This window comes from Cnephaeus nilssonii (genome assembly GCF_951640355.1).
Source record: "Cnephaeus nilssonii genome assembly, chromosome: 10".
Lineage (NCBI taxonomy): Eukaryota > Metazoa > Chordata > Mammalia > Chiroptera > Vespertilionidae > Cnephaeus > Cnephaeus nilssonii.
Window position 1 is genome coordinate 24,936,798 of NC_137081.1, and position 12,761 is coordinate 24,949,558.

Here is a 12,761-nt window from a genome sequence, read left to right on the forward strand (position 1 = left end):
TATAATGGCAAACTCCATACAGAAACATTTTTAAATTAATAAGAATGTCCAAAAACAATCATCTGGAGTAAACTTTATCCTTTGAAAACAAGTGCCAATCTTGCATAAACAGTGAGTGCATTGAGGGGAGATGGGCTATTTGCTGGGTTGGTTGAAGCCAAAACAAAAGAAATAATAAAGGAACATGCCTTGAATTTTTGAGGCCCCCCTCGCTGCTGGCGTTTCCAAAAATCATTTTGACAAAAGTGACAGAAATTTATGCAAGAACAGGATAACGAATCCAGTTAAGAATGAAAATAATATGCATATTCTGTCATGATCTAGAAGATGAAGACTTGACAGCAATAACTGCGTTTTCAGTTCTCTTTTTGGGGGTGGCCTTTTCCCCCCAGGAGGGACGGCCCTTGCTGCAGATCCTGAGGGACCCACCTCTCCTCGGCTCTAGTCGCGGCCGCAGAGCCTGGCGCCCCTCCTCCCGCCGCCGCGGCCCCTTCCTTCTCGGTCGACCCCGTTCCCGTTCCCGCCCCGCGGCGGCTGCGGCAGCGGCTGCGGCTGGGTCCCGTCCGCCACGGCTCCGCCGACTGACCCGTAGTAACCCCGCTCCGCCCCGGGCCGCCCGCCTCGCGCTCCCCGCCGGAATTCGATAGGCCCAGCCCCGCACGCGCCACCGCCCGCGGGCCAATGGGCGGCGGCCTTTCTGCATATGCAACGAGCGCCGGCCTGGGGAGCGCGTCCCGGGCGGTTCGGCTCAACAGACGCTGGTGTGCCGGCGCCGGGAGCGGCGCTGCAGTGGTCGCCGCGGCCGGGCCGGGACGAGGCGGCGACGGCGGACGGGGCAGCGGACGGTCGCCCCCTCGCATTGCGGCCGCGGCGGCTGCGCCCGGGTCTCCAGGAGGCGGCGCGGGACGTGACTGCTCTGGGGCGCAGCCAGGCCTGCGCGGGCCCGAGGCCGCAGGGACCGGAGCCCGGCGTCGCGGTGAGTGCGGCGCCCGTTGTGGGAGCGGCGGGGCCGGTGGGCGGTGCGGCCTCGGCGTGCGGTCGGGCTGCGCCCGAGGGCGGCCCCCGCGCGGAGGAGGAGCGCGGCCGGCCTGGGGTCCCCGGGGCCCCGACGTGGCCGCCGAGCCCGGCTCCGGGGGGGAGTGCGCGCAGGCGGCCGCCGGGTCCCGAGCCGGCCCGCGGCGTGGGGACCCGCTGCGGGGCAGAGTGGGAGGCACCTCGGTGGGATCCGGGCAGCGGGTGACGTGGGGCCTCGGCCAAAGCGCCCACGTGAGCGGGTTGGGGGGCGGGGACCGCGGCCGGAGACGCAGCGCTGTCCGGTGGCGGAAGGATGCACGGGGTCTCCCGGCGCTTTGGGGGTGGGGCGTGGTGGGGTGGGGGCTGTTAACTTGGATTTGATGGGCTCTGACGCGGTCCCTGGGAGGAAACTGAGTCCGCAATTTCGGAAAACCTTGCTGGAGGGGTGGGTGGGGGTGCCTTGCTGCGGGGTGTGAGGAGAAATTGGGTGTGTGAGGTGGATCGACCTTAGTATTTGTTCTGGCCACGCTCTGTGTGATGGGACTGGAATGAAGACGGATCGATGTTTTGGGGTCGAGAGAGAGAGTTGGTTTACTTTCCATCCCCTAAGTGCGTTTTAATTCCATACCAGCAATAGAAGGGGTAGTACCGAGGGCGAGCTCACTGCCAGAAATTCTCGGGGTAGGTGTTATTATCAGGCCCGTTTCATAGATGAGGAACCCAGGCAGTGAGTCATTGAACTGGTTTGCCCAGTTTGGCTTAAAAAAAAAAAAGTACTCTACTTGTATCTACGACCCCTCAAAAATAGCATGGTCGGAACAACGTCTTTAAAATTATATGGAAGCTAGAGAGGGAATAGGCCTTGTGAAAGTGATTGCAGCTGAATTAAAATGTCAAGCAGCTGACATTTATGGAGCCTTTGTAACCTGCCGGGCACTGTACTAAGAGCTTTATGCATGGTGGTTATTCCCATTTTACAGCTGGAGAAACTGCAGTCTGGACAGGTTAACTTGCCCCAGATCACAGCAAGTGAGAAGAGAAGTAAGGATTCAGAGTATCCTGTCTAAACATCCAGAGCTCTCACCTCTTATCACTATACTAGAGATTCGTGCCCTGGAGAGAGGGGGGGTCCCTCAGCTGCGCAGTCCGGGACCCATGGGGGATGTCACCCCCCTCCCCACCAGGGGGCGGGGAGGGGGAAATCAGGCCTAAGCCGGCAGTCCAGGACCCCTCGCTCCTTACTGGCACCTGCCGCATAGGCGGGAGAGGCTCCTGCCACAGCCCCAGCTGAGAACCCAGCTTCTGGCAGAGCTGTTCCCCCCCCCCCCCCCCCCCCCCAAGCGCACTGACCACCAGGGGGCAGCTCCTGCATAGCGACTGGTTCTGTCGTTTGGTCATTTGCATATTAGGGTTTTATTATATAGGGTTTATTATACAGGATAAGCTATAGGATAGAATAGGATAGGCTAGGATAGGACTAGCCTGTCTCTTCCTTGGGGCTGCCTGAATAGTTGCCACAGCAGGATTTTTGTTTGGGTGGTCAAGAGAACTAGGTTTCATGATCATGACAACCTTTTTCGTCTCCCCAGATTAGTCCCCAGAGTTGAAGGGTGCTGCTGAGTTGCTCCTGAAGTGTTTCAGAGGGTTATTACTAGGAAGAGGTGTTGTGACATGGGAGTGTGTTTCACAGACTTTATTCTTTTGTTTTCTGGCATCTTCCTGTGCAGTTCTGATCCTGTGGATTAGTAAGGCTTCTGTAGTCACTCTGGCCTTTTTCTGTCAGGCTTTTCCTGGTTTCTCTCTTGTACAAAAAGAGTTCATTTTGTGGGATGGCAGTGTTGTTGGGTGTAGGGCAGAGAGGTCCATTGTATATAAGGGTTGATGTGACAAGTCACCTAGTGTCTTTGGGTCTCAGTTACTGGATTGGTAAGACATTTGGACTGGATGATTTAAAGCTGAGCTATTCTGTGAGTAAAATGTCCTTGAAGGAAAGAAAGATGGCAGAAATGAAGATGGCAAATTATGGGGAAAATCATGCCATGTTTGGTTTGGGGGAGTCAGATCTCAAAGCCTCAAGTTCTTTCTCATTGTTTATGTGCTTCCCTGCGGTCTGGTTCTGCTTAAATGATTAGTTCATTCCTCATTCAATTAATCAGTAAGAGCCTTTTGACTCCTGTTGTGTGTCAGGCCCCATGTAAGGTGCTGGGATACAGTAGTGAGTAGGATTGGTGTGCTCCTTGACATCACGAAGGAAACCAGAAAACCGACATGAAGCAAATCATCATATGAATAAATATATAAGTACAAGTTATGATGTGCAGTGAAGGAAAAATAGTGTGTGAATGAAGATTATAATGAGGATTGCGACTTAGATGGAAATCTAGGCAGTTATTTGAACTGATGTGGTGAGATTTTACTGGAATGATAATCTTGCATTCTGAGGCTATAATTAAAGGTCCCTAATGAGTTTGAGAACCTTTGAGCAGTATTTGTTCCTAATCAGAATGTCACTCACATTGAAAGATATGAAAATCAGATAGGGAACTATTTCAAGTAGTCATTCTGCCTACCTTCAGGGTACTTAAAGCTTAAATATTTCTGTAATGCTTAAGTTTTCCCCTCTTAAAGTGAACTGTTGGGAAGCAAGAATCTTTATGTGAGATTTGGACTTGAGGATGGGATTTGGATGTTTTCAGGGAAGCCAGGCCCAAAAAGGTGACAGGATTTTCTAACTTTAGATAAGCTACATCATTATCATCAAAAGTATCCAGTATAGTTTACACTTTACAGAGTGATTCTCACCTCTTAGGAGATAAAAATGATGACATGATTTGGGAAATGTAAGCTGTTTAATATGTGAATATTTCAATTGAACATGTATTAAGCCAATACAAATAATTTATTGCAATACATTTACTAAAGGCCATCTGCATGCAAAGCATTGTGCTAGGTGTGCCGTGGGGAATAAGAAGATGAATTTGAGAAAGTCCTTGCTTTCAAGGTTTCAATTTAATGAATACGAATACTCAGATTTAAGTGTTGTTTTTCTCCCCTTTTTCAAGGTACTATCATGTTAGCCCATTTGATTCTTAAGAGTCTTATATCATGAGTACAAATATTGAGAAAATGGAGATGGAGAGGTAAAATCTCAGACATAGCGATTAATGGTATAGGGGAGGGAGAAGGAGATGGAGATTTCTTGTGATTACTAGTTTATCATTTTGGAGCCATCAGTGTAGAGGTGATGGCTGAAACCTGGCATGAGTGAGATTGCCTTTGCAAGAGACTACCAGGGGTCCTCAAACTTTTTAAACAGGGGGCCAGTTCACTGTCCCTCAGACGGTTGGAGGGTCGGACTATAGTTTAAAAAAACTATGAACAAATTCCTATGCACACTGCACATAGCTTATTTTGAAGTAAAAAAACAAAACGGCAAAAACACCCGCATGTGGCACGCGGGCTGTAGTTTGAGGACGCCTGGACTAGACTAATAACAGGAGGAGGCCTGGGATGGAGCTGGCGAGAGGAGGCTGCCTTTGCAAAGGAGACCTGATGAGTGGCCAGGGAAGTGAGGACAGCCAGAAGCAGGTGTCCCTGCAGCCACGGGGAGGAAGTGGTGAGGAAGCGGTTAATACTGTGGAGTGCGCATGTGAGAGGAAAATTGAGTACCATCCATTGGATTTAGTAACTGGGAAAGTGTGAGTTGAGAGGGAGAGGTTGAATTCAGTTGAGGAAAGTGTTACTTGTTAGTACAAAGTTCCACAGGCTAGCAGGAGGGCCGAGGGCCACCTCTTCTGTAGTAATAGAGGAGACAGGCCTGTGACTGACCTGATACAAATCAGTACCTTATCTTGGAGCACTGAGCAATTTCCAAAAAATTGCCAAGAGCTGTTCAATTCCTATAAAAATCAGCCCAGTTTTAGTTCACTCGTGATAGTCTTTTTAGAATACCATACTACAGAAGCATTTCTTCTCTCCCTTCCTTCCTCCTCTCTCTATCCTTTAATTGATATAATGAAGTCTGTACTTATATAATTTGATGAATTTGGACAAGCATACATCTGTGCAGCAATCACCACTTCTAAGTTTCCCTGTGCCTCTGGTTTTGTTTTTCTGGTATTTTGAATCTGGTGAGTGAGCAAAGCCATCCTTCCTATATAATAAAAGGCTAATATGCAAATCGATCAAACAGCAGAACGACTGGTTGCTATGACATGCACTGACCACTAGGGGGCAGATGCTCAATGCAGGAGCTGCCCCATGGTGGTCAGTGCACTCCCATAGGGAGAACATCGCTCAGCCAGAAGCCCTGAGCCAGGCTCACTACTGGCAAGTGAGTGGCAGGATCCTCTCCCGTGGGGAGCGGGCCTAAGCCATCAGTCGGACATCCATTGAGAGCTCCCAGACTGTGAGAGAGCACAGGCCGGGCTGAGGGATTCCCCCCCCCTCCCCCAATGCACGAATTTTGTGCACCGGGCCTTTAGTTATATAAATAAAAGCATACATCATTTAGAGGGGACTGGGAAACATTAATCACCTAAGGACAAGAGTATTCAAGCTGTATGAAGGTGGGTACAGCATGTGGTTAATGTTGAGTGAGCAATACAGAGGGCAGAATATCCAGAGAAAGGTCAGCTGAGCAAAAGGGGGAAATAGGCCGGATTTGAAGGAAGAGTTGAATCTGAGGAAGGTACTCAAATGGGGATATCCAAAAGCAGGATTGACAGGTAAAATTGAGGCATCAATGTTTTGAGGGACCAGGGAAGCTGTGAGGATAAATCATCCCAGGAGAGAAGCAAAAAAAAAAAAAAAGGTTGGGAGGACACAGGTAAGTCCTGGCATAAATTCATTTATTTATTGCTTCCTTCAACTTAGAAAGTAACTACTGAATGGATTGAAGGTCCTAGGAATGGAAGGCCCTAGACTGAGCAGCCAGCAGGTGAAGAGAGCCATGTGGGCTCTGAGTTGATACAGGAAGGGCATTTGGGTTCTGGCCCAGGTTGTTTCTAATCCTGCTGCTGGTGGCACTGCAAATGGCATTGTCCCTGCCATTTAGCCTGTCTGGAGCTCGGTTTCCTTGTCTGTAATACTTTCTTGTTCACCAGAGTTATGATCTGCTTCTCCATCAGGGTTATTTTTCTTTTACCTCCCTTCCATCTCTTTATTTTACTTGGCTCAGACTTTTTGTTACCTATGCTTTATTTCTGTTTTAGGTTTCTTTGAAATTTTATTGGTTAGTTTTGTGCACTTCCCTCTGTGTGTTCATTGATGTGTTTACTACTTGGAATTCACTGGAATTACTTGCATGGGTTTTATTAAATAATAACTACCCTGCTGCATAGCCTTAACCTTTTAAATATTATTTTAGTTCTAAGTTGATTTTGTAGGTATATAATTGTTCATTTTTCTGCATTGATTTTTGAGTTTTAATATATTCATTATCATTTTGGTCAAACTTGTAAAAAGTTCCTACTTCAACCACAGAAGTTTCTTATTTGTACTTACTTTACTTTTATTGGGACTGCAGTGATCCTCATTCTGGACTTTTACTTTGGCTTTTATTTTTACTGTAAGACTAAAACAGCCAGAAACCTTCTCTTCCTCTTGGAGACTGACTTGATCTCTGGACTTATACCTCCTGTTTTAGGGAAGGGTGAGGTGAGGAATTTATTTTAGTTCCAAAGGAAACGAGAATGAATTAATCTGAGCACTTTACTTGACATAATTTTAATGTAAACAGAATTAACATTAATTGAAACTATATCATGTGGACCATAATCATGGAATCATTTTTTACATATTCACAATTAATGTTTTCCTAAGTCATTTTCCATTTGCATTATATAACTTCCCATATTGCTTATGTGCTAGAATCTAAGAATTTGTATTCATCATTTATTCTGAAACTCGGTCTGACTTATATAGGTTGATGCCTGTTTAGACAACATAGTGCCTTCCTTAGAAATTAAAAATATTTAGTCTGTATATCACTTTCTGAGGCATAAAAAGAATATGTTCTTTCTAACAGCATTTTGAGGGAGGTGGGGAGTTGTGGGAAGCAGTAGCTGGCTGGGAGTGAGGTCAGGGAAGGCAGTATAAGGAGAAATTGGTGTGGTCCAGAGGAGTGACTGCGGGCTTGAGCTTGGTGCAACATTATTGCTTGAATCCGAAAATCTGGTTCTCTCATTCTAGTTTTGTGACCACGGCAAATTAACCTCCGAGTTTCAGTTTCTTTAGGATAAGGATGATGTCTGTCTTATAGGGTACATGTGCTCTTAGGTGTGCATGCAACCCATCTCTGGGTGCTGGGAGAAAATGTTAGAAGTTTTACTTCTTATTTTAAGAAATCTCTATATTTTATGCATGAAATGTGATATTTACAAAATGCTAGGACAATAGTATATATACACAGTATTGAAGGAACACATGTTTGGAATGCCAACAGTTTTTACCGAAGTGTCTTGTTGTGATCCTTAGAATTTTGAGAAGGTAAGTTAGTAGATAAAAGCTAGGCTCATGCTTGGAGGCAGCTTTAGAGATGAATTAATTTTGGGATGGGGTTGAAGAGCTTTTGGTGACTTGGCTCTGGGAAATTAATTGAAATGTATTGGATTTAGGGATGTGTCTCTGGGAGTTCATTTGAAAAATGGTGGGCATAGTAAAACTGGCATGTGTAATATTTGAATTACTTTGTGAAAGTCCTAAACCGTATGTTCTTACACTATATCATGTGTTAGAAGATTACATGGTAGAAGTTTGCAAGGGATAAAACCCAGAAACATGAGTCAGTGTTAGAGAATTGCTCTTGGTGCATGGATAGTTTACCCACAGATAACTGAGAGCTGACTGTATGCATGTTTAAGTTAATAATATTTATTTGTATTGTATGAAGCCAGAGGACAGGCATGTTAACTATAGGTAATTAATTAGTTTTGTATTTCTTATTAATTTCAAATTGCTTTATAAAGTGATAATTGTATTTGCTGTCTTTTCTTTTTAGATAAGTCTAAAACATAATGTGTTCCTTTTGGGCTTTTTTGGGGGAGAGTAGCTGTGTGTAATGCATCCCTCCATGGCAAAGACAGCTCTATGAGGACAGGATATTTGTGCTTTAGTCACCCAGTGCCTAGCACATAGAAGATACTATGTTTGCTAAATGACTCAATCTGTGCATCTCTGTCACCTAGCACAACAATAGATGTGAGATACTCAGTAAATGTTTGTTAAATTGAGTTGAAAGATGTGAGCACAATACTAGAAAAGTTTGGAAGGCCAACAACGTGACATTGAAATGTCCAGTATGCACTTATTAGTGGGAGCACAGGAATTCTCTAAGAGCAGACTCACTGTTGATAAAGTATGTATTTGAATAGCTAGCAGGTTGAGCAATATGTACAGATATAATTTAAAAATTATGTGATCAAGAAGGCAAAAAAATATGATGGATTATTTCAGTACAACTGCTTGTTGTACTTTAATATCATAACTACTTGTTCCTTTCTCTGTAGCCTCCTGACAATGTCCTCATGGCTTATAGGACACTTCTCTTGGCTTCTTTACATTTCTTAGCTGGCTTTTGTAGTCTGTCCTTAATCCTTATCTATATATGAAAAGCCTAATATACTAAGTGTCCGACCGTTCATTTGACCAGTAGCTATGATGTGCACTGATCACCAGGGGGCAGACGCTCCCACCGGTGGGTTAGCTTGCTGCTGGGGTCCGGCCGATTGGGACTGGGTGAGACAGGCCAGACACGCCCTGAAGCCCTCCCGCAGTCCCTCTTTGGCTGGGAAATCTCCCTTGGTCCCTCTTCGTCTCTAAAATATTTCTTCTAATTAATTTCCTTTAAATGTGCACGAGTCTGTGCACTGGGCCTCTAGTATTTTATAAGTGAACCAGAGGCCCAGTGCATGAAATTCATGCAGTTGGGGAGGGTGCCCCTCAGCCTGGCCTGCGCCCTCTTGCAGTCCAGGAGCGGGGGATATCCTTAGCGCTGCTGTGGAGGTGGGAGAGGCTCCTGCGTCGCTCGCCAGCTGTGAGCCCGGCTTCTGGCTGAGCAGCGCTCCCCCTGTGGCAGTGCATTGACCACCAAGGGGAAGCTCCTCTGGTTGAGCATTTGCTCCCTGGTGGTCAGTGCGTGTCATAGTGACTGGTTGTTCTGCTGTCAGGCCGCAACCGGCTCTCCGACATCCCCCGAGGGGTCCCAGATTGCGAGGGTGCAGGCCAGGGAGGGATGTGGGAGGTTGGCCAGCCCGGGAGGGACCACGGGAGGGCTCCAGGGTGTGTCCAGCCCATCTCGCTCAGTCGTGATAGGCCGGACCCCAACAGCAAGCTAACCTACTGGTCGGAGCGTCTGCCCCCTGGTGGTCAGTGCATGACATTGTGAGCAGTTGAGGGCCTTAGCATATCATTAGCATATTATGCTTTGATTGGTTGAACGGCCAACTAGATGACCAGACACTTAGCATATTAGGCTTTTATTATATAGGATATGCAGTTGACTCTTGAACAACTTGGCAGGGGGTGGGTTAAGGGTATAGTTGAAAATCCTCAGAAAACTTTTGACTTCCCCAAAACAACTACCGGTAGCCTACCATTAACCAGAAGTCTTACCAGTAATATAAACAGTTGATTAACATACGTTTTGTATGTTATATGTATTATATAATGTATTTTTACAAAAAGGAGGCTAGAGAAAAGAAAATGCTATTAAGAAAGTCATAGGAAGAGAAAATAAATTTACAATACTGTATCTTTGAAAAACCCATGTATTTATTGAAAAATCCATGTGTAAATGGACCCACACAGTTCATACTCTTATTAATTTTGAGAGATTTTTCGGGTTTTGACTCTATTATGGAGAGAATCAGTGATGACTCTAAAATCTAGATCTTTAGCTCTGTCTACATCTTTAGTCCTGTATTTCTGACAGTATCCTAACTCTATTCTTGTCAGAGCTATACACTTAATAGCCAACCCCTCTACACATGCACTCTCATAGGTTTCTGTTCTTTCTCCTGTATTTCTTATATCTCTTGTCAGAAATGTTGACATTAACCTTCAAAGATTAATATTCACACCTCCTATATCCTATTGTCTTACCTCAGAAAAGTCTACAGTTGGTCCTTCTGCTTCTGTAACTACTGCCGTAAACTCTGGACCTTTTAATTCTTCTCTTGGTTTCTTGTAATAACGACATACCTGGAATCCTTTCTAGTTTCTTTTCTGTGGTGACCCAAGTAATCATTCTGAAAAAATAAATTTGGTCAAATGCCTTGCTTAAAAACCTATCTCATTCTATCTACAACATGTTTCTATATTCCATTTGCATTTCTAAATCCCCCCATATTTCCTGTCTTTCAACTATGTCAAAGTACTTGCGATTTCTTCTTCTGTGCTCTTTCATGGCTCTGTGTATTTGGTGTGTGAGGCAGGAGTGGAGGGAGGAATCAGAGCACATGGGGATCCATTTAGCTCTGTCTGTGGGACCAAGGAGTACTTCTTGTAGAGGCTGCAGCTGAGTCTTGAAGTTCAAGGTTACTTTGACAATCTGTGTTGCTGCTGGGCAAGTATGCACTAATTCTTGTTCCAAATTTTATTAGCTAGTCTTAAAGATGTTTTCTTCCAGATAGACTTTGGGGTTCATGTATCAGTTATTCATACAAAACAAATTACTCATATAAAACAAACAGGTAACCAATTCCTAGTAAGATTTTGTGATTGGGATTGTATTTGGTTTAGAGGTTAATTTTGGTGGAATTATATTTATCCTTTCTACCCAGGAACTAGTCTGTCTTTCCATATTTGCAGGTCTTTTAGTTTCTTTCTGTAGCAATGTATATATGTATGCATGTATGATTGTATGTGTGTGTGTATAATACACATATGTTTAAGATGTGTACATTAAATGTTTAACAGTAAATTTAAACATTAAATGTTAAACAGTAAATGTTAAATGTTAAACAGTAAATTTAAACATTGAATGTTTAAAGTTCCTTTTGTTATTGTGACTAAGAAATTTTTCCTTTTCGTTTTCCAATTACAAATTTTTATCATGTACTTAATATCAAGATATCTTAGTGAATTTTCCCTCTAGTTGGATAGTTTTCAGATGGTTCTTTTGAATTTTTCTTTTCCTGTCAGCCAATTATCTGTAAACAATGATGATTTTATGTCTTTTTTTCCAATATTCATACCCCTCATATTTTTTTCTCATCATTGCATTGGCTTCTGTGACTGCTGCATCGGTGGTACACTGTAGCCTTCCAGGCCAGCATCTTCAAATCCCTCTGCTGGGTCTTCATATCGCCTTCTCCTCTGTGTGTGTCAAATCTCCCTTTGCCTCCATCTTGTAAGGACACTTGTGATGACATTTAGGGCCCACCAGATAATCCAAAATTGCTTCCTCATCTCGAAATCCTTAATTGAATCACACCTGCAAAGATCCTTTTCCCAAAAAAGGCAACATTTCTAGGTTCTAAGGATTGGGGTCATGATACCGTTGGGGTCATTTATCAACCTATTATAGTACTTAGTGTTGTCTTGAATTGCCCTCTTCTTGAATATCTCTGATTTTTAGAGATACTGTTATTACTGCCTATAGTTCCCTCTCCTTGATTCCTTGGCCAGAAATATATGGATCCAGTCAACTCACCATGGTCAACCTTTTGTGACTTTTTCCTCCCCCCCCCAGACAGAGGACTGCATTTGCCTATCTTTTCTTAATATAGTCTATGTACTTCTCCAGTAGCCTTTGACATGGGAATCAGGTATTATGGCAAAGTGACACAGGTAACTTTCTCATAATTTCCCTTGATTTGAACAGATACCCAGTCTGTTTGTCTCTAGAACCTGACCTCTCAGAGTACAGTTGAATTGACTTCGGTATTTATTGGCCGGGTGTAACAAGTAAGAGAAAAGAAAAATATTAGTATACGTTTTGTATGAACAACAAAATTTTAGGTACTATTAAAACATAACATTGTATATTATAGTTTATGTAGAGTGCTTTCACCTGCTTTCCTTGTTTGCTCCTAAAGGGAGCTTTATTTGGTATTTATTATAACCCCAGTTTTACAGTGAACCTGAAGCTGGGGTGTTCAGGGACTTTGTTCCTTATTACATGATGAGTAAGTGGAGGTGGGGCAGCAGCAGACCCAGAACTTATTGCCAGAGTTCTAAAAGGAGCAAGTTTATTGAACATTTTTTTATATGCAGTTAAACCAGTGTTGCAACTAATAGTACCTTCAGTAGATCATATAAAGCATTTAAATAAAACAAGTACCTGTCGGCTTTGAAACTGCATGAAACAGAACTTTGTACCCATCCAGCTATACTGATAACTAGCATTCACAATGAATTTGTGTTTTCCTAAAGTCCTTTATATCTACTGCATTTCATTTTTATCCTCACTGTAAATTTTGTGTATTAGATCAATGGTGACATATGTGGAAATCAAGTACAGGAATGCTTTTTCAAAGACAAAGATCAAACTTAACTAGTGGTGGGACTCGGGCTACAATTTGTTGGCTTACACCATGAGATTATTGATTGTAGGGTGACCAGCTCATCCCTGTTTGCCTGGGAATTTTCTCGTTTTAATGCTGAAAGTTTTGTGTCCTGGGGAAACTCCTCAGTCCCAGGCAAATTGGAATGGTTGGTCATCCTAATTACGTGTCACATGTGGAGGTGGACTGGACATGGGGATAGGTTTACCATATATAAAATACAAGGCATTCATTTAAATC

The 12,761-nt window shown here is 44.0% G+C and overlaps 1 protein-coding gene across 1 annotated transcript in view; it reads left to right on the forward strand.

The window, feature by feature from the left end:
* Positions 1-713: 713 nt before the first annotated feature.
* Positions 714-12,761, forward strand: part of ACSL3 (acyl-CoA synthetase long chain family member 3) — a 57,469-nt gene continuing 45,421 nt past the window's right edge. Inside the window, exon 1 of the mRNA XM_079782802.1 lies at positions 714-976. The gene's annotated coding sequence lies outside the window, so the exon portion shown is untranslated. The remainder of the gene's footprint in view (positions 977-12,761) is intronic.